Below are 26,311 nucleotides of genomic sequence, written 5' to 3'. Positions count from 1 at the left end.
ATTCTGAGATTACATGGGTTAGGATTTCAACATATAAATTTGAAGAGAACACAATTCAGCCCAAAATACCCAGTAAATATTGTTATTGTTGTTGTTTTATTCAACCAAACTGGTTAATTTTATTTAGATGTACCTATTTATCACTTTCTTGCTCATTATTTCTTTTTGCATTTTAGGCCTCTACTATGGAATTACTTTATCTTCTTCTTGAATTACATAGTTGTAATTGTCCATGGCAAGTATTTACGATACTTGTGGCAAAGTCTCTTGGTTTTGGTCTGAAAATGAATGCATGTATTATTTTCCTTGAGCACGCTAAATACATCATGTCACATATTTTGGCTTCCATTGTTTCTGATGAAGAGTGAGTTTTTGTGTGGACAATCATTGAAAGTAGTATCTCCTTTTTTTATGACTGATTTTAAGACCACTGTTTTGTTTCATATTTCATGGCTTCACCATGATGTATGTATGTATAGGTTTCCCTTTTATTTATCCTGTTGGCATTTTTCAGTATTATTTTTTTTTTCTGCAGAATCTAGGTGGGTATAATGTAACTGATGTGTGATAGCAAGTATGGTAAAATGTTAAAGGTAGAGTCTATGTGTATGTTGCAAAATTCTTTCAATTTTTCCATTTATTTGACATTTTTATAATAAAATGTTGGAAAATTAATTATTCTCTATACACCAGCACAAAATACAAAAAAATAAAGTGTATAATAAGTCTCCAGAACTTCAAATATTTAAAGTAGTATACTAAAACACACCAAATATTTAGGAATACATCTAAAAATGATGCACAGTCTTCTTAATAGTAACTACACACAATATAAACACTAAAATAGATCCAAGTAAGTAGTGGTATACTCCATCTTTACGAACTGGAAGACAATACTGCAAAAATGTCGATTTATCTCAAATTGAACTATAGAATCAACACACTCCCAATAAAAGTCTTTTCAGATTTTGTGATGTATGGAAATTGGCAAATAATTTGAATATTATATAACACAGGACAAAAATAGACAAGTTAGTCTTACAGAAGTGTAACAAACTCAGAAGACTTACACTACAAAGCTACAGTAATAATGACAACATAGTATTGGTCAAGAATAAACAAATGGGCATATGAACAAATAGAGAATATAGAAACCAATCCGCACATATATGGTCACTTGATTCATGACTATAGGACATAGCTGTGCAGTGGGAAAAGTATAATCTTTAAGTAAGTATTGTTGAATCAACTAGATATCCAGAGAGGGGGAGAAAATCTTGATCCCTTTCCTACATTAAAAAATATCAATCCAGGGGCTTCCCTGGTGGCGCAGTGGTTGAGAGTCTGCCTGCCGATGCAGGGGACACGGGTTTGTGCCCAGTCTAGGAGGATCCCACATGCCGCGGAGCAGCTGGGCATGTGGGCCATGGCCACTGAGCCTGCACATCCGGAGTCTATGCTCCGGAACGGGAGAGGCCACAATGGTGAGAGGCCCGCATACCACAAAAAAAAAAAAAAAAATCAATCCAGATGAATAATAAATCTAAAAGATAACAATCTTCTAGAAGAAAATAGGAGAATACAGACAGTCTCTGACTTATGATGGTTCAATTTAACTATTTTTCAGACTTTATGACAGTACAAAAGCAATATGCATTCAGTAGAAACTGTACTTCGAATTTGATCTTTTCCCAGGCAAGTGATACGCCCAACAATAGTCCTCTTGCCATGCTGGGCAGCAGCAATGAACTGCAGCTCCCAGTCAGTCACACAGACATGGGGGTAAACAACCAACAGACTTACAACCATTCTGTTTTTCACTTTCAGTGCAGTATTAGACAAATTACATGAGAGAGTCACACTATTATAAAAGTGGGCTTTGTGTTAGATGACTATGCCGGCTGTAGGCTAATGTAACTGTTCAGGAGCACATTTAAGGTAGTCTACGCTAAGCTATGATGTTCAATAGGTTAGGCATACTAAATGCTTTTCTGAATTATGATATTTTCAATTTATGATAGGTTTATCAGGATGTAGCCCCACCATAAGTCAAGAAACACCTGTATCTTCATGTTCTTAGGGTAGGAAAATATTTCTTAAAAGTAACACAAAGTACCTAACTATAATGAAACTTATTAACTTAAATTTATTGAAATTAAGAACTTCTATTCATCAAAAAAAAAACCATTAAGAGATGATGTTTCATCTTAAGGCAAGTAGAAAAAGTTCACAATATCTCTTTCCCATTATGTCTAATACAGCATGGAATAACCAGAGTATCAAATTATTTTAGGTTTTACAGTTGAGGTGGCAAAGAGGTATGAAGCTCACAGGTCTTATCATTTCCTTATATGTCCTAGTCAATTTAATCATAGTACTTAGCATTTCTTTTCTCATGAAAACAAAGGAGAACATTTCTAGTTAATGGCTACTAGAGTTAAATCAATTTAAATGTATGACATAAATTAGACACAGCGAGATTTTAAAAACATAATTTTATTTTTATTACTTAATGAGAAGAATAGAATATTTGATCAGAAGACTTATAATTTTGAAAGAAGAATAAGTAATAAAAGAATTGAAAATGCATAAAAAAGAGAGGATGTTTCAGAGTAGAAGATATTTGCAATACACATATCTGTCAAAGGATGAATATCAAGAGTATGTAAGTAACTGCTCCAGATCCATAAGAAAATTTCAGGGAACTCTAAAAAATGAGCAAGATACTTGAATAGGTACTTTATTTAAAAGGATATATCAATATTCAATAAGTATATAAAAATATTCTGAATCTGTTTAGTCATAAGAGAAAATATACAACACAGAAATAATGAGATATTCAAAATACCTACCCAAGTGGCAACAATTAAAATATACAATACCAAGTGTTGGTGAGTTTGTGTAGCAATTAAAATTCTCATACTATTTTTAACACTGTAAATTGGTGCAATCACTTTGGAAAAGTTTTTGATGGTATCTAATAAAGCAAAATCTTTGTATTCTATATGAACCAGATCCTAAATAAATAACCTAGAAAAATGTATACATGTGTGAACCAAAAGATGAAAGATATACACAAGTATTTTCATAACAACACTAATAGTCCAACCTCAACATCCATTAACAGTATAATGGATCACAGTACTGGAATTCTTAGCCACAGCAATAAGACAAGAAAAATAAATTAAAAGGAATCCAAATTGGAAAGAAACAAGTAAAACCATGACTGCAGATAACATGATACTATATATAGGAAATCCTGAAGATGTGAGTAAAAAACTATTAGAACTAATAAACGAATTCAGTAAAGCTGTGGGATATAAAATTGATATACAGCAATCAGCTGTGTTCCTATACACTAACAATGAACTATCTGAAAGAGAAATTAAATAAACAGTTCCATTTACAATTGTATCAAAAAGAATAAAATGCCCATGAATAACTGTAACCAAGAAGGTAAAAGATTTGTGCACAGAAAACTATAACACATTGATGAAAGAAATTGAACATGGTACAAACAAGTGGAAAGATAAATTGTGCTTATGAACTGGAAGAATTAATAGTTAAAATGATCACACTCCCCAAGGAAATCTATAGATTCAATGAAATCTTTATCAAAATGCCAATGGCATTTTTCACAGAACTAGAACAAGTAACTCTAAAACTTTTATGGAAACACAGAAGATCCTGATTAGCCAACAACAATCTTGAGAAAGAAGAACAAGACTGGAGATATCACGCTCCCTGATTTCAAACTTTACTACAAAGCCACAGTAATCAAAACAGTATGGTACTGGCACGAAAACAGACACATAGGTTAATGGAACACAATAGAGAGCCAAGAAATAAACCCATGCTCATATGGTCAACTAATCTATGTCAAAGGAGTCAACAATATGCCATGGGGAAAAGACAGCCTCTTTAATAACGGGTGCTGGGAAAATTGGGACAGCTACAGGCATAAGAATCAGATTGGACTACTTTCTTACAGCATATACAAAAATAAACTCAAAATGGATTAAAGACTTAAACATGAGACCTGAAACCATAAAACTTCCAAAAGAAAACATAGGCAGTATGCTCTTTGTCATTGGTCTTAGCAATATATATATTTTGTATCTGTCTCTTCAGGCAAGGGAAACAAAAGAAAAAATAAACAAATGGGATTACATCAAACTAAAGAGCTTTTGCACAGTGAAGGAAACTCAACAAAATGAAAAGGTGGCCTACTGAATGGTGGCCTACTGATATATTGCAAACAATATATCTGATAAGGGGTTAACAGCCAAGATATATAAAGAACTCATACAACTCAACACCAAAGGACAAAAAAAAAAGACCGCAGTTAAAAATGACAGAAGACCTGAATAAATATTTGTCCGAAGACATACAGATGGTAAACAGGCACATGAAAAGATGCTCAACATCATTAATATGGAAATAAAAATCAAAATCACAACGAGGTATCACCTCATACCTGTCAGAATGGCTATTATCAAAAAGACAACAAATAACAGGTATTGGAGAAGATGTGTAGAAAAGGGAACTCTTGTGCACTGTTGGTGGGTTTGTAAAATGGTGCAGCCACTATGGAAAACAGTATGGAGATTCCTCAAAAAATTAAAAATCAAAGTGCCATATGACCCAGAAATTCCACTTCTGGGTATTTTCCTGAAGAAAACAAAAACACTAATTCAAAAAGATGCATGCACTCCTATGTTCACTGCAATATTATTTACAACAGCCAAGATATGGAAGCAACTGAAGTGTTCATCGATAGATGAATGGATAAAGAAGATGTTTTACATATATATATGAGTATATATATATATATATATATATATACACACACACACACACACACACACACACACATATATATGTATATATATATATACACACACACACACATATATATATAAAGGAATATTACTCAGCCATAAAAAAGAATGAGATTTTGCAATTTGAATCAATAAAGATGGACACAGAAGCCCAGTGAAATAAGTCAGAAAGTGAAAGATAAGTACTATATGATTTCACTTATATGTAGAATCTAAAAAACAAAAGAAACAAAAACAAGAAAAATACAACAAAACAGAAACAGACTCATAGATACAAAGAACAAATTGGTGGTTGTCAGCAGGCAGGTGGGTGTGGGACCACTGAAATAGGTGAGGGAGATTAAGAGGTACAAACCTCCAGTCACAAAATGAGTCACAGGGATGTAATGCACAGCATAAAGAATAGAGTAAATAATACTCTGATAACTTTGTATGGTGACAGAAGGTAACTAGACTTATCACGGTGATCATTTTGTAATGTACAAAAATATTGAATCACTGTGTTGTACACCTGAAACTAATATTTTAAGTCAATTATACTTCAATAAAAAAAACCAGAATGGATATATAAATTACAGTTTATTGGTAAATAAACCAATAGCATACAACAATATGAAAGAACAAATTATTGCTACAGAAAACAACATGAATGAAATCCATACATATAATCTGAAACCGAAGATCCATACTTAAATTTTTATCTCCTGTGTGAATACATTTTAGTAAATTTAGAAAACATGGTGAGGTAAGTTAGAATAATGGCTACTCCCAGACAAGGAAGGGATGTGAAAAGGCTTTTCTGGGTATTGATAATGTTTGATATCCTCGATTTGGGTGCTGGTTCCAGCAATCATTCAAGTTGAAAAAATTCATCAAGCTTCACAATTGAAATTTATGTACTTTTTGGTATGTATATTATCATTATTTTACAAAGGACCTTAAAAATCAATTAAATACACAGAAATTACAGATATATTAAAAGATGAATAAAACAAATCCATGACTCAACGAAAGGTTAAACATTTTACTAATATTTTACAAAACACCAGATTCTGAGTTGTTGAAAATTACATTAAAGACGTAAAACAAGACTTGGTTCCTTGTATTAAAGGAGTGGCAGAGTGCTTATGCATTTGTGCCATTCTGGTAATTTATGAGATTTCATATATGTCTCAATATGTATTCTTTTGAATATGCTCACATATAAAAAGCTTCCTAAAAACTTATAGTTAGGGCTTCCCTGGTGGCACAGTGGTTGGGAGTCCACCTGCCAATGCAGGGGACACGGGTTGTGCCCTGGTCCAGGAAGATCCCACATGCCACAGAGCGGCTGGGCCCGTGAGCCATGGCCACTGAGCCTGTGCGTTCGGAGCCTGTGCTCCACAACGGGAGAGGCCACAACAGTGAGAGGCCTGCGTACCGCAAAAACAAAACAAAACAAAACAAAAAATACAGTTAGTGCCTTGTCATGATTCAAAGACAGTGAATGGAATGTGGATGCTAAAAAAAGCAACACATTTCAGGCTGAAAATTAAAAAAACAAAACAAAACCCAGCTGTTTAACTGAAAGTCTTTTCCATTTCTATTTTCTAAGATTTATTTCCCTTACTGCAGAGGGTTCATTAAGAGGAAAGTCGAATTATTTTCATCATTAAACATAAGCTGGATGTATGTGATTTCACACCTTTGCAGTAACAGTTGAGATTCAAGTAGAAAAAATATATATACAAGATTAAGACAGGAATATATAATGTTAGCATGCATTTTTTTCTCCCATAAAGAATATGCTGAAATTCCTATATTTTTACAACAGACTAATCACAGAGTTAGAGCATTTAAAATGGATATATCATTAGAAAGTGTTACATGTTCTTCTTTCATGAAAAGATTAGTAGTAAGGAAAATCTCAGAAAATGGACTTAAAGTGTCCTTTTTACAGTTTTCAACTATCCATGTTTCTGAATGTCACGTACAATTTTAAAAAGTGGAAGAAGATTATCAGAAAAAAAAGTATCCATATTTTTTCTTGTAACAAGTATTTTCAATTTTAAAGAATCTCAAGTTTATTAAAATAACAAGTCTTAAAGTAATAGCAATATAACAATAAATATCAAACAACTTGATGATATACAGAAAAATACTCATCTGTCAATGAGTAAGAACAATTAAAGAAAATACAAATAGTCTGAAAATTCCTAGTTATCTTCAGTACATGTTACTAAAACTGGTTGAATTTTAAAAGAATATCTAACAGATATAAGTCTGTTGCATACCACTGGGTAATTATGTTTGTGGAATATGGCTTGTGCCTTCTAAAAGTAAATACTCAATCCATTTGCCTCTAGAGGTTTTCATGGCATTGCAATTAAATGACATTAAGAAAATTATATTTGTGCTCAATTCTGAGATACAAAAAAGTATTTTCATTTACATTTCACAAAATAGAACCCTTTGTGGGCAATGCAGGACTAGTATACTGCATTGCAAATAGGCAAATCTGAACAAAAGAGTAGTCATTAAAGAAGTACTTCTTTATGAGTTATTTGTTTAGTATCAATGACACAATCAGTATCGTAAATTTGAATATATTGATTTTGGTACTTTGTTTTTAATTCATAAATATGTTTTGATTTTATAGCTGCATGCAGGAGTTCTAAATATGGAAGGTTTATGTCTTGCTTTATATTTTTATATATTAATGTGACATTGGGATAAACATTATTATGTCAACATTGAGGGTCCACAACAATGACTTTATTTTGCTTTCTTTTAAAATCTGTATGCTACTTAATTTTTTTATTAATATCAAAGATCTCTAATTTTACGTATAAAGAGCTAGCATTGTTTCTTTAGTCAGGTAGATGTCTTGGATAATTCATTCAAGAAAGATCCCTTAGTCCAACTTGATGAAGTCTATGTCCTTCACATGCTTACATTAGCAGCACATACTGAGGCAGTATTGGTAGATCTGATCCTACAGGTTTCAGCAGATGCAGCAGAGAGAGAATCACAGTCAAATTTTAGTATGTAGCTGCAGTGCAGATGCTGGTGATCCATCTCGCTCTCAGAGGTCACAACATGCCAAAAGGCTACTTCAAGTTTTAAAATAACTTGACAACATTTTTTTACATCCTTGGAAGGTGAAACTTTTCTTCATTCATTTGTAACACAAAACTCAGAACAGTATCTGTCACACAGTGCTAGTTTAGAAAAGCTTATGGAATTGAACTTTGTACACAACTAGGTACAAGGTGTAGAAGTTAAAGGGAAGCAGATACAAGACTTTATGAAAAAGAATTTTATAATGTATAATTTTAACATGTAGCCTACATGTCCTGTCACCTGGTGTTGCTGTCTCCTTTGACAGTCAAATGAAAGCATCTTAAAATGCGATCCCAAACTTTGGGAGAATCAGCATCACTTCCAGTCTCTACAATGAATGATTTTCAGGGTGAATTTGTGATTCTTTAACTCTACATACCAGTTTCTGCTGAATTAGTTCAATATCTTGTCCATGTGCCATTACAGATCGTCTGCTACTAGCCAATATCCCAATATCTTCATTTCCCAAAATACAAGACCTGTGCTGAAGGTTCATGAAAATAGAAGGCATTTTCCATGGTGGCACAAAGAGTATTGCCTTTCTGGAACAATTTTTGTCTATTCTGCCCTGGAAATTTCTCAGGTAGCATTTCATATAGGCTAGAGTCCAGAATGTTAGATTCTTTTTTCTTTCTCTCTCTTGTTCTCATTCTTCTCTTTCTCCTTTTTCCTCATTTTGCTGTTCATTTTGTTGTTCTCTTAAACGCCAGTGCTTCAATTGGCCTTATGGGTTGTTCAGAGGAATCTGATATCTGTTTCTTTGCTTCCTTTAAGTCCATGTCCTCAGTGGGAGTGAGAGTATCTTGCTTTCTACACCCATTCTAAATGTAGCCTTAATTCACTAAGAAATATCTTTTTTATATTAATAGACTTTATTTTTCAAAACAGTTATTTACAGAAAAATTAGGCAGATAGTACAAAGAGTCTGAATATAACTCCATCATCCTGCACACAGTTTTCCCTATCAGTAATATATTACATTGACAGGGCATATTTGTTATAATTAATGAACAAATATTGATTTTTTTATTAATTAATAAAGTTCATAGTTTATTCAAGTTTCCTGTTGCAGGCTCTCATCCAGGCTATGATATATTTAGTTGTTATATGTCCTTAGGCTCCCTTTGGCTGTGATAATTTCTCAGACTTTCACTGTTGACCTTGACAGTTTTGAGGAATACTAGATCAAGCATATTGCATACGACGCTCTATGCAAATAATATTGTCCTACATCACCTCTAAGCTTCAGAATTTGTTGGAATTTGTCTGCTATTTGTCTCATGCTTAGACTGGTTATAGGTTTCATGGTGGAGTATTACAGAGGTAAAGTGTCATTTTCATCATATCATGTCAAGGATACACAGTATCAATACAATTTATGACTGCTCATGTTGGCCTTGATAATCTGGCTGAAGCTGTGCTTGTCTGTTTTCTCTACTATAGAGTTACTCTTGTCCCTCCTTTCTACCCTGTACTCTTTGGAAGAAAGCCACTATGTGAGGCCCACACTTAAAGAATGGGGAGTTATATTCCTTCTCAATTAGGATGGAGTATCTACATAATTTATTTGGAATCCTTTGCACTAGATATCTGCCTCTTCTCCCTCACTTAATTTATTCAATAATTTATTTATATCAGAATGGATTTGTGGCATTTATTTTATACTATGCATTGTAAACTATCACAACTGTATTTTTTGGCTCAAATTATTCCAGCTTTGGCCATTGGGAGGTCTTTCAGGTAGTTCCTGTGTCTCTTTGACATAGGTCCATCAATAGAGGTGAGTTATTAAGTCATTTCTTCACTTTCAAGAAACAATTTTTATGACTATATAATATGGGTTTTGTTCTTGTTTAAACACACACACACACAGAAAGAGAGGTAAACACAAGGAGATATTTTCATTATAACAGAGTTAATTTAACCAGGATTTGGAAAGGAGGATTATCAGTTATGAGATACTTAACAATTCCCAACTAATGGATGTAAAACCAACTCAAATTCCATTACTATGAGATAATTTTTGAATGAATATAACTTTTATATGCCCATGTATAAATGAGTATTCAAAGAGACAGAAAGAAAAGAGTGATTATTGATTTCAAGATTGCAGATAATTTTGTCCTCCATCACCTCTAACCTTCAGAGTCCAAGAATACAGAATCACTGATTCTGCACTTATGGGTTTTGGTTCATTTTAAAAGTCTGACATAAGAGAGTGAAGTATAATACAAAACCTATGTTCTACTTGTGCACAGTTCATATCATCATTGACTCATGTAGAGTAGTTACTAATTATACTCAATGATTAATTTTATTTCTTATAACAAGATATAAAAAGTAATAACAGGGTAAGCATCATTACTCTCTCTCATTTCTACTTCTCAGTCATTCCTATGAGATGATTATTTAATCTGGTGGTTTTAATAAAAGACTTAACACTCAGTCTTCCAAATAATTAAGAACACCAGTTACTTCATCAGTTACTGTTAGCAGCAGATATTTAATAATACCCACATATGGATATAAGATATTCTCATGTTCTTCTGAATTATAAATCTGGTATCAGTCATTATCACTCAAATATTTGCACAGTATGGCTGAATACTCAAATAAGTGGTAGAAACAATGCCCATTGTTTCAAAGAAGCAGGGCACATGACTACTTTCTTGACAGGAACACACATTTTTGGTTGTATATATTTTGTCAGCTGTATCTATGTCAGAACAATGCAGCCTCATTCAAAAAAAAGATGATAAACTAAACCATTTAGTTTCCCATCATTCTATTATATTCCCCCCTCAAACCCATGATTATTTCCTAATTTGAATATTTAGTCACATATTCAGATAATGTTTGCTATTCAGATAATGTTAGCAAGTGCTCAGAATTTCCAGTGGAGATAAATTCCAAGAGTTTTTCTCTACCCTCTCATCATGTTCAGAGAAGTTCAATATCTTGGCTTTCTAGTGTACCGTTTAGGAGCTTACGGTTTGCAGTCAGTTAAACCTGGTTCAATCACTTACTTTGTGATTTTTTCCAAGTTATTTAACCTTTTAGTACTCCAGTTTCTTTGCCTGTTAAATGGCCTCATTAGGAGTTTTATAAGGATTAAATGTTGTAATCTGTGCAAAGCACATAGTACAATGCCAGAAACCTTCATTGTAAAACTCTCCATGGGAGGTCAGCAATGTAGGGAAAGTGTGTGACAAATGGTAGTTATTTTTCTTATCATCAAGATCATTATTATTCAAAACACTCTGCTCAGCTGATCACAGCCAGACATAATGTACAATTCTTCAAGAAGAATATTGCTCAAGGTCTGCTTGAGACTACACGATCACCTTATACTGCAGAGAAAATGAAAGGGCTTTTATTTAATTTCTAGGCTGCTTTGGAAACCTAAAATCAGAGGCGGAGGTGAGGGAGTGATGGGATGCCAAGTAAGACCATCAAATTTGTAGAAGACTTAAAATATCTAACCTGATCCATGGCAGTTTTAACGGATTTGAGTTCGACCCAGTACATAGAAGTAGGAACACAAAACTAGGCCAGGGAAACTGCATAATTTTTACATGTTCTATTCCTGAAAAATATTAGACAGATGAGTATTCTTGAAAGAAGCTGTTTCACGTGCTAATATCTAAAATATGAGATTTATGTCTGAAGCTTAATATTCAAACCAAAGTGCTCAACAGATGTCATCTCAGTCAAAATACATTAGTACTTGCTAGGTAATATATTAGGGTTAAAGCCCTAAAATTAAAGAACAGTGTCACAAAGGCTAGAAGGACAAAACTTAGATTAAGTACTCAAACATTAGTAGGTACAGACTCAATTTAGAGGTGGATGGGATCTTACAAATCATTTTGTGGAGCAATATGGGTAGACGCTTAGCATCTTGAAAATCTGGCTAGATCTCCCATGCTGGACCCACTCCCATTTATTGATTTTTTTTTTTCATATATATAAAAGGAATTTAATAATCAGCTGTTTAGAGACATATATGATAAAAACCAGAAAAACTAGTAAGTTATTAAACTACACAAACCTTTTGGAGGAAAACAACATGAAGAAACTGACCCTGGGATAGAACTTTGAAAGAGGAAAAAAGAAGACAGTGTAATAGTCAGGAGCTAATTCCAAAGAAGGAGGAATACCCAAATACCTGACTAAGTAGGGTAGGTGCCTGGAGGCTGGTACAGAGTCTGTCCTGAAAGATCTGACCATATGAGCAAGAGTGAAGTAGATAAGGTAATAGTGAACCAAAAGGTCAAGCACCTTGAAGCAAGGATCAAAAGATTAGACTTGAGGAGAAACGCTACTGGCAGCTACTTCAGGATAATGAGAAGGAAGGTCATGTTGCTTTGAGGGAAATAATTCCAGTCGCTGAGGGTTGAATAAATTGGATAGGAGAGCGGTTGAAGACAGCTCTCTACCCTGAAGGCTGTTTCAGCAGCCCTGGCACAAGGTAAATGAACTCTAGATAAAGACTGTGGCAGTGTGAATCATGAGTGGGTCTCAGCGATGTCCCAAAGGGCAAAGTGACAAGCTAGTGATGGACTGAATGACAAAGTCAAAGGAGAGGGTGAGAAATCAAACATGATTTTATTCCTATGGCTCTCAAAGCTGCTAAGATACTGGTGTAAGAAAGTTTCTTATAAAAGTATACTGAACTAAAAGTTCTGTTCTCATCAAGAGGCATATCTAATAGACTCTGATAAATATAAGTGCTAGGATATGGGAGTTAAAGAAGCTTTACATGTAGATGAGCTCCTGGAAAATGAGGATAAATTACCTGGAGAATAAAAACATGTAAGAAAATGACTATTCTGCAGATTTTAATATACTAGGGGACACTGGACACACAAGCCCAACTTCACTTAGATAATTAAACTCACTTCTAGATGGATTTTTCTTTTTTAAACCTTTTTATGAACAATTCAGTGCTTAGTATATGAAAGTAGCTCAAAAATATTAGTTAATTAAGACCAATATAATCCTTGCTCATTTCTCTCTATTTCCATGTGAAATACTGGACAGATCACCAAGTAATCAGATTGAATAGGATGTGTGAATTAAAGTGAGTGTGTGTGCACGTGCACACATGTTATAAAAAGACTAAAGGAAAGGTCGAGTCAGGAAGTTAACTTTTCAGATTGGGTAAAATTCTCTCTGCTAATTATCAGCTAGCAGGTTTTTCTCTGTTAAACAAGTTTCCCTACTGACTAAATTATTTGTGTTTTTCCTTTTCATTCTTAAGTGAGTTAACGAAGTTGAATTAAAACTCAACTTAGACTTTTCAGGATGAATACTATTTTTCTAGAACATATTGCACACAGCTCAGAAAGAAAAGCTCTTCTTTATTTAATGGAAAAATGTTTATAGGAACTCATATTTTTAATAAAGCATTGTGAGATAAATTAATATAAAAAAGATTATTGAGACATTCGGATTTTGAGAGTCAAGGCAATTTATATTTTGTACTTTGCCTTCTCTAAGTATTTCTTATTTCTCTTTCAGTGTACCTACTATGTTCCAAAAGAGAAAAGAAGAGATAGGGACTGTTATTTTGATTTTCATTTTTAAAGGCCTCTGTGTAAGGGAATTAAAACAGGAGTCCTTGGGAGACAATGTGCATTTATTCCATTCTAACACAATGATTTTGGCAATCAATACAGGGTCATCCTGGAAATTCTACTCCCTTTGATATGCTAATTAAAATATTATACTGTCCTCATATTTTGATAAAATTATAACACAATCCTACTTCACAAAAATGTGCATATCTTTGAAATTTTTATCAATATTTTCCAGGAAAGAAAAAAGAATCTCCTGAGGTGCTAATTTTGTTATAGGTCTCTTTATGAACTACATGAAATAATAATTAGTTATATCAAAAATCTATATCTTTCAGTATATAACTAAATCTCTATCTCATCTAGTTATGTCATCTACCGTAACAAATGAAATATTTCAAATACAGTTTTTCAGAGTAAAACCACCTGAAACTTATAAATCAATATAAGGGGGATGAAAAGGGGGAAAATAAATCAAATATCTCAATATACCTGTTTCAGTGCCTTTTTTAAAGCAGTAGCTGTATTCCCTAAGAGCTACAACTGCCACCAGGCAGCCCCCTTTTCCCTGCTACAGCTTTCAGTGGATATTTTTTTAAATTTATTTTATTTACTTTTTTATCTTTTTTAATTTTGGCTGCGTTGGGTCTTTGTTGCTGCGTGCGGGCTTTCTCTACTTGCGGTGAGCTGGGGCTACTCTTCATGGCAGTGCCCGGGCTTCTCAATGCGGTGGCTTCTCTTGTTGTGGAGCACGGACTCCAGGCATGTGGGCTTCAGTAGTTGTGGCGCACAGGCTTAGTTGCTCTACAGCATGTGGGATCTTCCCAGACCAGGGCTCGAACCTGTGTTCCCTGCATTGGCAGGCAGATTCTTAACCATGGCACCACCAGGGAAGTCCTGAGTGGACTTTTGTATACAATTTTCTGCCCTTGCTTCTTTGATCCTAGACATGGTGATTTTTGCTGTTCTCTTCGCCTTGCCTACACCTCTGTCAAGTGTTCTGTCTCTTTCATCATTGAACCTGCCAGAATCCTGACTGAAACAGTGGTTGGTACCAGAAGTAGCCTCAGGAAATAGACACTCCAGATAGTTTACTGGTACAGGATTTTACATATATTTAAAATATACATGGATAACCTACTTGCCTGAAGATACCCAGAATTAGTAATACATGATATTGTAGTATCATTTTGCATTACAAAATTATTATTTTCGAACATAAATACCATAAATATTTTTGTGTAGACTTTATTTTTTTGAGAAATTCTCAACAGAGCCCCTTTTCCTCAAAGCATAAATCTTTATCTATCCATCATCAAGTAGGCTAATGAGCAGCTATGTTGGAAACACTGTTTCCTATTTGGGTGAAAAAGCATAATAACCATCTAAATAAACAGATATTCAAGTTTTATACTGGAGAAAGTTAAATGCAGAAGATAAAAAACAGTTATATGAAACTAGCAATATACAGAAATTGTGTGTGTTTCTCTTCATGATCCTTATGGCTTGAGCTACCTTTGTCAGGTGGCATGTGTATGTGATTTATTTATTCTTAAAAAAAAATTGGTTTAAATCTATGCCCTTCCTGGTGATTAGACATGTAGCTAAATGGTAAGAGAAAAAAACAGCCCAAAGGCAGGTTTGTAGGTGAGATAAGGAGGGTTAAATTAAGGTGCTTTGGGAGATAAGCTGGCAGCAGATGCACGTGTGTTACAAGAAGGATGGATCATGACAGCTCAGCAGGGAAACGAGGTTTTAACCAATGGAAAACTGGGAGGAGTCTATTTCCCTTTGCTCAAATACCATGATTAGCTTCGTGTGTTCATGATAAAAAAGAAAAGGTAGGTCAAAAATAAAGTACGCCAAAGTAAAGTAAAAAAGATGTTAAAAATTTAGAAGACAAATGATCAAGCTAAAGACAAATTTCAAAACATAAAGGCTTTTTTCAAACACTATTTTGGAATTGACATTGTTTAAAGTCATAACTCCAATCTCAGTAGGAACATAAGTAGAGAAAGGGGAAATTTTTAAAGAAAATGCAATTAAAATGTGTATATATGTAATGTACATATATAAATGTATATGCACATAATAAATATATATGAATATATTTTATATTTCCATATATATATATGTATGGCTGTAAGCTAAGAATTGTTCACGAATCAGTTAAATGTAAATAACAATTGTTATAAGCGGCTTATAAGTGGCTTATAAGTTCTAGCATCAGTTTAAAATTCTATGTTCCATGAGAGTGTTGAGTTTCTGATTATTCATGAACCTGGTTTATGATTTTAAGTGTAACCCAGATAAAGCTGTCTCCTTCTTCTTGTATTAAATCTTGTTTCAGCATAGAAAAATAAGTGCTGTCTTCCAAAAGCATTGAAAAGCTATGGAAATCTTTGTTGAAGCTTTTGTCAGAACATCAGGGAGGAGATGACATAGCACATAACATTGCATAATTTCTTTAAAAATATCACTAAACATCTATTCTCTTACTAAAGTTGCACTCATTATGGCAGCCTCTTAAATTTCTCTTCTCTGTCTGCCCCACTCACTCAAACTTACTGTCTTACACTTTATTTCAGATCTCCTTGCTCCTTCCATGCCTTTGCCTCTATTTCTCAATAATTTTTTCCTCATATACAAAGCATAATCTCTCACAGTTACTCCAATTTCATTTATCTACCCATTATGCTGCTCAGTGAAAAAAAAATTTTGGTAGCTTAGCAGAACAAATGGTATCCTCCTTGGAAAATAAAGTTTTGTTACTATTACTGTGTAATTAACTCTCCCAAAACTTAGTGAATTACAATTTCTGGCAGAGTTTGGCTGGGTGATACTTGGGTTTCATGCTGTGTCAACTGGAGGTCAATCAGTGGTATTCAGCCGGTGGCTGGTCTAGTCTGAAAGGTCCAGGAAGTCTTTGCTTACTACATGACTCTTCAGCGGTGATGGCTAGAAAGCTACACTTTGCTGGATCTATCTCTCCATGTGGTCACAGGGCTTCTCCATACAGTCTGTCCAGGTGGAGAGTCAACTCCTCACATGGCAACTCAACTAAGTGTTTCTAGGGTGTCAAGAGGAAGCTGCAAGACCTTTTATGACCTAGTATATAAATGAACATTATTTTCTCCCATTCCCTCCATTCCATTGTACTTATATTTCCTACATATTTCCTGGATTGTAAAATAACACCATATATTCACTTAGTGGCCATGTCAAAAGTCTAGGGATCATTTTTTATTCTGATCCCTTTACCTTCCAAATCTCATCAGTAAGATTCAATAGATTACAATTTCTAAAGTAGACCAGTCCCAGTTGGCATAGTGCTGCTTAACTTGTCTTATTTTCCCTCTGGTCCCCTTTAGTCTACCCTAGATAAAATACTCAGAGACTAGAATGACTGAAAAGAGCATGATATCCTGCTCAATATGTAACCTGTAGATTGATCTATACCTATCTCTCTATCCTATAGGCAGAATTCTAAGATGGCCCCCAAGATTTCCACACCCTGCTATATGTGTCTTGTACAAGTTCCTCCCCCTGAGTGTGAGTGATACTTATAACTTTCCCTTGAATATGGTAAAAATAACAGGATATCACTCCATGATTATGTTACATTATATGACAAAGATGAGAAGATTTTGCAGGTGTAATTAATATCTTTAATCAGTTTACTATAGATTAATAAAAGAGATATTATCCTGAATAGACATGACCTAATCAGATGCCCTTGAAAAGAAATACGCTCTCTTGCTGGCCAACAAGAAGCAAACAGCTGTTGTGTGAACTCTAATGGGGAGGGGCAGCCTCTAAGAATTGGTGACCTCGGTCCTACAACTATAAGAAACTCAATTCAGCCAACAACCTGAATGAACTTAGAAGACCCCTCGCTCCAGAAAGGATCACAGCCTGCCCAACATCTTGATTTCAGTCTTGTAAGACCCTGATCCGAGGAACTAGTTAAGCTGTGCCTGGACTTCTGACAGGTGGAAGCTGTGAAATAATGAAGGCATGCTGTCTTAAGAGGTTATTTAATGCTTTTGTTTAAAATGTCTCAATGGCTTCCCAGGGACCTCGGGATAAAGTCTTCAGCATGGCTTACAAGACATTGCCTGTGGCTCTGCCACTCTCTCCAGCCTTCCAGCCTTCCTTCTCTCTTACCACCTTCTCTCTTGCTGCACAGGAGCCAGTCATTTAAGGCTTCCTTCAGATTTTCAGACTCTCTCTTGCCTTCACGGTTTTACACTCATCTGGTCAACTCCACCATCTCACTGCTACCACTCTGATAAAACCCACAGTCAACATTTTCCTGAATTGCTCTAATCATTCCCAACTGATCTCCCTGCCCTTGCCCCTTTCCCTCCCACCATAGCCTCTGCCTGACAGAGCTGTTAGACTAAAAATGTTAAAATACAAGTCAGATAAAAATTCTCCTCTGCTCAGAACTTCACAAAGTCTCTTGGTTCTCTTTGGTGTTTTACTCTGGTAAAAACCAAAGTCTTCAAAATGGCTTCAAAGACGGTACACAGTCTGACCCCCTATTACCTCTCTAATATCATTTCCTTCTGCTTTCTCCCTAAGCTCACTTCACTCCAGCCTGACTCCTTTTTTTTTTTTCCTTTTCTTTAAACTCCAGCTTCTACCTCAGAGCACTGTTGTACCTTCTACCTAAAATGCTCTTCCCACAGGTAGACACACAGATTATACTCTCACTTCTTTCTGGTCACTCAAATGGCAACTTACCACTGTGTCCTTCCTTGACCATGTTTTTATAGAATAACCACACCTCTCCCAGCACTTCTTAAATCTTTCCCCTGATTTTTTTTTTTTCTCTAGAACATTTAGCATGGTCTCTCATTCCATACGTACATAGGTGTTTCTGCCCACTAGAGTATAAACTCCCATGAGGACATGCATTCTGGTCCCCATCACTGCTGGATCCCCAGTACCTAGAACAGTGACTAGTACATAGTAGAAAGTGAATACATACTTGTAAAAAACTAGTTATAAAAAATGCTGGCTTCTTTTCTCTAACACACTACCCTCTGCCCTCTCTCTGTTTTAGTTTTCCTAATTAGCTCTTATTAATCCCCCTCACTCTTAGAATAGATTGTGTCTCTGAAAAACATTTTTACATAACCCTGTATGTAGCCCAGTTAGAGTAATAATTATGTTAATTACTACTGCTGCTAACTTACTGTTAGTTTCAATTGCCGAATGTGCATTCCAAAATACAGGGAAGTTCTAGTATCCATTACTTGATCCCTTGTAACTAATACAGTACCTGAGACACATTGCGTGCTGTATAGGTATTTGTTGTAAGCAGTAAAGCATATAGCATACAGAATACATAAGCAAATCAAATGAATCTCTTTTCTTCAATTCTTACCTTCACTCTGTTTTACCTAGCAGGATGCCAAGCAGATAATTAGTACTAGATGCATCTTTGTTGACTGATTCATTTGTTGACTGGGAGATCTTTCAAGTATACTTATCTACATAAAGGTAAGGAGTTTGAGGTATCATCCTGCTTAGTAAAACTAAATGCTTTAACATATTCATCCCTGGAAAATAATAAGTGACTGACTGCCTCAAGTGCAACAATAACACTTAAGAGTCAGGAACTGAGCATTAGAAGAAAATGATCAAACTAATCGTGTGATGAGACGGAGCCATAGATACCAACCATGTGTGGAGATAAGCAGATGCCTCCACGATCAAAAGACTACATAAAAATTAAAAGTTAATGAATGAACTATACCTTTGGAAGTATATTTGTATGAAATGAATGCTTCCAAGGTATCAATCATAGGTTACTTTGAAATTTAAAGAATGCACACACACACACACACACACACACACACACACCCTTTAGGACAATGTAGCTTTCTTTTAAAATGATTTTTCAATAGCACTTTTCCTTTAGAGTTTTTAAATATATAAATAATGGACTGTGTTTTTCATCAAACGGTTACAGTAACAATCTTCACTACATTTGAAACAAACATGCTGTCTCTACTTTAAACACTTTATCTTACATGCTGCTCTTATTTATAAAGCAATGAAGCATAGGATTCTTGGCCAAAGCTCAATTCCTCCACTACTGACCTCTGTCATAAATTTTTGCTTTAAGATCTAACTTACAACAGGAGAGATTTTTTTCATGCTGTTTAAATTCCTTACAATGTCTCTATTCAAACTCCCTCAAACTTCGTAATTATTTAAACAAATCACTTAACCAATATTAATCACTTAACCAATATTAACCAATAAACCATTTAAATAATTGAATCTTTCCATTTCTACTGCTCTTCCTGCTATTTTTATTCAAATGTTTAACATACCCAATTTAGAAGCTCAAAACAACTGACTTATTAATAGAAATATGAAGACAAGGAATATATTGCTTAAAAAGCATATTTTTAATATTTCAGTTTTTGGAACTGAAGAAATTTACACACACTTATGCTTAGTATACACACTGCAGTTTTATAAACTTGCATATAATATATTATGCACTCATATTTAGTGGAATGCTATTTTCCAGCATCCTTTAATAACTTCATTTTGTGGAAGAGGATTTATTTATTCCAATGCTGTCAGTTTTACAATAGTTCTTGTGTGTCATTTAGAGGCATCCATCCCACCTAATAAATTATGAAGAAAGAGGACATGAGAATAAATGGCCATAATTAGAGAAGGTAGACATGGCAAATGCCACTTCTTGATTCTCTTAATCATAGTTAAAGCTTCATTTTCTATGTAAAAATTTTTCTATCTGTCATTAGGCTCTACAAATGAAAGAATCATAAGTGAAACTGTAAGTATTTATTTTCCACCTTAATGCCAGACATTTAAGGAGGAGAGAAAAGGATGGATGTGGTTTGGGGTAATAAAGCAGTCTGGCTCAGAATGGGAAAATGTGCGATTTAGTTGTATTTTTATTTTTCCTCATACCTATCCAATTCCACAATCCCTCCTACACTTAATAAGTGCCTGAGTTTTCCCACCTAATCAGTAATTTAGTTATTGTTTAACAGACAATGCACCACAAACTTGAACCCCGTCAACCTAACTGAGATGGGAAAATAATCAGCGTGAGGACACTGAAAGCAAAACTTACCAAAGGCTGCAGAGATGACAGATCAAGGCTAAGTGGTATATGTCTGTCAACCTGCACAACTGTGTTGTTCTTTTGAGGATTGTTATTTGGGGGCAAAATAGGCCCTCATTAGGGAGTTAAGTAAAGGAAACATCCCCACCTTTCTACCTTCTATAATAAAATATTTTTATTCATACAATTCAAGAAAAAACTGATTAGCATTTTGACTTTGGAATGGCTTGAGGCCCTAGGTCAAAAGCACAGTCTCCATTAATGTTAGCTACTTTATAGATCTCATTACTAATCTTTAATCCTTGCTTAAAATTATGATATGCCTTATTACATGAAATTGTGATTTATAAATGATAGCAGTGTAAAAGTGTCACTAATTCATAATTTTAGAGAGTACAGCTCATCAAAATTTTCCCCGATATGCTTTATGAAAGGAGAAAACTCAAGTCCTTTAATTAATAACCTGCCCTGGAAAACCATCTTTCTATAAGAGTACTGAAAAGACTTAAGGATAGCCAATAATAGCCCGACATCCTCTTTTATTTCAAAACGAATCATTTGCTATTAATAATGGTAAGCAGGGTTTCAGGACATTTTATGGGAGCATCATTCCTTTAACTTGTCAGTTGGTTTTATGTTATAAAGAGGAGGGTGATGAGGTGAACCAAGCTTGCAGGCATATATAACATTATGGAAGGTGAAGAATCTATGATGCTTCATCCAAAAAGCCATTTCATTTTGTCATTGAGTCATAGCAAAGTCATTGCTATCTGAGGAATTATTGTGAAGCTATCATTTGCCATCTCAGGCTTTATAAAACTGTTTATATATAAATGTTACTATCAGTTTCTATAATTGTATCATACAAGGGAAATTAAATGCAAATATGTATTTTGTTCCATTAAAAAATAACATATGTACATTAATTTTAATTTTGTCTACAAAATTAGGAATATTATGGTCAAAGTTTTCATTATTTGACATTACTGTTTGTTGGTGAAAATGTAACTGAGCAGGACGCTATAGGGCAGGGGTCCCCAATCCCCTGGCCAGGGACCAGTACCAGTCCATGGCCTGTTAGGAACCAGGCCACACAGCAGGAGGTGAGCAGCGGGTGAGCAAGCGAAGCTTCCTCTGCTGCTCCCATCACTCCCAATCACTCCTCATCGCTCCCCATCACTCCCCATAGCTTCCCATCCCTCCCCATCGCTCGCATTACCTCCGGAACCATCCCCACCCCACCCCCACAGCCCGGTTCCCTGGAAAAACTGTCTTCCATGAAACCAGTCCCTGGTGCCAAAAAGGTTGGGGACTGCTGCTATAGGGCTTTCCTGGGACAGACCCCTCCCCAATATCCTTTGCTTTAGCTCCTTTCTGAAGTACCTAGATACTTACTAGTATCTGATACATATATCCTGAGTTTTTCAGATGCTAAAACCACCACCAAATGGAAGAAATTAACTATTTGATGATCAGTAGCCTCCCAGACTTTGTCACCTAAGGATTGATAACCATCAACCAATCAGAGAATTGTGCATGAGCTGATCACATACCCTGGGACGCCCTTCCCTCACCTTGCCTTTAAAATTGCTTTGCTATAACCCTTCTGGTAGCTAAAATTAGAACTACCATATGATCTAGCAATTCCACTCCTGGGCATATATCTGGAGAAAACTATAATTTGAAAAGATACATGCACCCCAATGTTCACTGCAGCACTATTTACAATAACCAAGACATAGAAGCAACCTAAATGTCCATCGACAGAGGAATGGATAAAGAAGCTGTGGTACATATATACAATGGACTATTACTCAGCCATAAAAAAGAATGAAATAATGCCATTTGCATCAACATGGAAGGACCTAGAAATTATCAAATTAAGTGAAGTACGTCAGATAGAGAAAGACAGATATATGATATCACTCACGTGTGGGATCTTAAAAAAAAAATGATACAAATTAACTTTTTTTTTTTTTTGCAGTACGCAGGCCTCTCACTGTTGTGGCCTATCCCATTGCGGAGCACAGGTCCGTATGCGCAGGCTCAGCAGCCATGGCTCATGGGGCCTAGCTACTCCGCGGCATGTGGGATCATCCCGGACCGGGGCACAAACCCATGTCCCCTGCATCAGCAGGTGGACTCTCAACCACTGCGCCACCAGGGAAGCCCCAAATAAACTTATTTACAAAACAGAAACAGACTCACAGATTTTGAAAACAAACTTATGGTTACCAAAGAGGAAAGGTCGGGGTGAGGGATAAATTAGGAGTTTGGGATTAACATATATACACTACTATGTATAAAATAATCAACAAGGACCTACTGTATAGCACAGGAAACTCTATTCAATATTCTGTAATAACCTATATGGGAAAAGAACCTGAGAAAGAGTGGATATATGTATAACTGAATCACTTTGCTGTACACCTGAAACTAACACAACATTGTAATTCTACTATACTCCAATATAAAATAAAAATTAAATTAAATTTAAAAAGAAACTTTCTGGGAGTTAGGGGGTTTTTTGAGCACAAGCCACTTGATCTCCTTGCTTAGCCCTGCAAAAAATGTTGCTCTGCTCTAAACTCAAGCATTTTGATTTGTTTGGCCCATCGGGCACAGGAACTCGCATTCGGTAGCAAAACTGGGTATAGCTAAACTGAACATATTCTTGCCTCCCCCTGCTCAAATCCTCTCTCCTTCCAGCAGTAGGCAAAACTTTTGGAATACTAAAGAACATTACAACAACAGCAACAAAGAATCAGGATATAGCAACTGTTGGGCATAGAATCATAGATACTATTGATCGAATATACGCATAGCATTCTTTCAATACCTTGAGAAGTAAAGCCCCTGAACAAACATGAACTAGCAAGACATGTTTTCACCAAACTTTTATGAGTTCTAATATTACAAGAAAATGTATCATATTTACTAATAGTATACATAAAACTTATCATGTGAGACACTCATTCTTTCAGAAAAATATTTAGAAGAGAGAGCATTCATTTTGGTAAAAAGAACTATGAATAAGGCTGCTTTCATTGAGCTATCTTATCACATTACAGCAGGTAGTGAAAAACACATTTAGGTAATACTTTAATCAGATATATTATAGATAGGGTAACGTGCCATAAGGAAGAAATAAAAAAGCATCCTGACGTAGAAAGTGAGTGAGGAGGAAGGGACTGTATTCATGGAAGATCTTTCCAACATAACATTTAGCCGAAATTTGAATGATGAGAATAGAATAAGCACAGGTAATACTGAGGGAAAGCATTCCCAGGCAAGAAGAATAAATGACAGTTTTCTGTTGTCCCCTTTGCACAGAGCTGAGAGGTTCCAGGATCTTGCCATAGATATGTAGCCAATCAATACCATGAGATCTTCAACATCTTCCTAAATACTGCACACTTGAGCCTCACAGACTTTCTGACACTCAGTCCTGAAACTTGAGCATGCTGAATTCTATCATGTTTACAGTGTGCTTAGATAAACTGAGGCATTCAAACTCAGTTAGCAACTGTTAAAAAACAAAGAAAATACAGATTTCTGAGCACTTAGAAGCATATTGCCTTGAAATGTCTCTGGTAGTGAGCAGGCAACAGAATAACATTTGAGATTGTTTTGCTTCCTCTGATTTCATCTGTAACTTTAATATCTGACCTTATGGTTAATATTATTTCTCAAAATAAATACTAAGGAAAATCCTAATGCAGGTTATCAGAACTTTGTAAAATGTGAAGGCATTTCATGAGGAATCTTTGAATGTGCTCATGATTACTTAGTATCACAATATCTAAATCAGAAAATCTCACCCCAGAGAATCATATAAGGCATCTGATCTGGGTTCAATCTCAAGGTCCAACACATGCCTTTAATTAATAACATGCCCTTCAACTGTCCACAAACTTCCTAAAAGAAGTGGACCAAAAAAAAAAATCAATGTTTCTCAATGGACACAATATTGGGGATGAGAGGGTTGTTATAAGGGAATGTCCCTCTTACAGTATGTTAGGGGTCCCTGACTCTCACCCACTAAATGTCATTGCAACTACCCAGTCACTGTGACAAACAGAAAAATGAAATGTTTCCACACATTTCCAAATGTCTACTGGACTGAATAATCATTTTGTAAACTGTGTACCTAATAATATTCTCCTGTGTGGTGTTCATTTGTGTTACAAGAAGAAAAAATGTTCTTAGGTCAAGCATTATGTTTGATGCATAATATATCAAACAGTAAATTAGGTTTCTTTTTGCAGGAATTTTCCAGACCTTAATATGTTAATGAGACCTGCAAATTTCAAAAGGGAGAGAGGGTGGGGCAAAGTGTTTATAAAATGTTCTAAGCTTATTTGACCAAAAAAGTTTCTTTTTAAAAACCATTTATGAGAAATGGATTAAATGATCCTTCAGATTGATACAACATCACATCACATATGATATAGTGGACAATTTTATCCACCCCAGTTTTGGAGTTTCCATTTGAAAAACTGAAAAGCCTGAAGAAAAGAAAGCAAATATGCAAAATCTTTTATATATAGCAAGAGTCAAATAAATAATGTAATGATAATATGAATGTTTCTATATTCACAAAAGAAAGGTAACATAATATACCAGTTTCTATCTTAAACGTTTTTCTTATGTATTCTTTTGATAACAGTCCTACAAGTAAACTAATTATCTTTAATCTACTATTGGAAAAGTGGAAGCAGAAAGAGACGCTCCTTCTGTTAAGGTCTAGCCTAAGTTACTGTGAAAAATATCCAAAATGCAGTGGCTTAGATAAGATAGAAGTCTATTTCTCTTTCATGTCACAGGCAAAATGTAGATGGGTGATCAAGAGTTTGTAGATGGATCAGATACATGGCTCAGATTCACAAAATCATCAAGAGAGTAAGTTTCCTTCTCTCTTATTTCTCTGCAGTCCCCTAGTGTTGCCTTTACTTGCATGGCTGAAGCTAGCTCACTAGTACCATACCTACACTCCAGCCCAAGGAAACGGGAAAATACTGAGAGAGGGCAAGCCTCAAAGAAAGTGACCCCAAAGTTTCAGACATTACCTATTGGCAAGGGAGTCTAAAAAATGTACTTAACAGGGCTTCCCTGGTGGCGCAGTGGTTGAGAGTCCGCCTGCCGATGCATGGGACACGGGTTCGTGCCCCGGTCCGGGAAGATCCCAAGTGCCGCGGAGCGGCTGGGCCCGTGAACCATGGCCGCTGAGCCTGTGCGTCTGGAGCCTGTGCTCCGCAACGGGAGAGGCCACAGCAGTGAGAGGCCCGCGTACCACAAAAAAAAAAAAAAAAAAAAAAAAGTACTTAACAGCTTGTTCTCTGATAAAATTCGATTAGGCAGGGGAGAAGTTGTATTACTAGAAGGAAGAAAGGGAGACGGTACTAGAGGGAACTTCTCAGTCTCTCTTAGAGAGAGAGAGAGAGGTTGAGAGAAAGGGAGCGAGAGAGAATACATATTTATATTGAAACATAATACCCTTCAATATGCAAACCAAAATGCTTAATGACAATAGCAATGATATCAAACATTCACAAAGGACTTACAGTGTTCTAAATGCTTTGCATACATACATTAACTCATTTAATTCTCACAACAACCTTATGGTGTGTGTACTATTATTACTGTCAGCTTATGGATGACAGAATTGT

This window comes from Phocoena sinus, chromosome 10 (genome assembly GCF_008692025.1).
Source record: "Phocoena sinus isolate mPhoSin1 chromosome 10, mPhoSin1.pri, whole genome shotgun sequence".
NCBI classification, from domain to species: domain Eukaryota; kingdom Metazoa; phylum Chordata; class Mammalia; order Artiodactyla; family Phocoenidae; genus Phocoena; species Phocoena sinus.
This window is presented reverse-complemented; position numbering follows the sequence as displayed.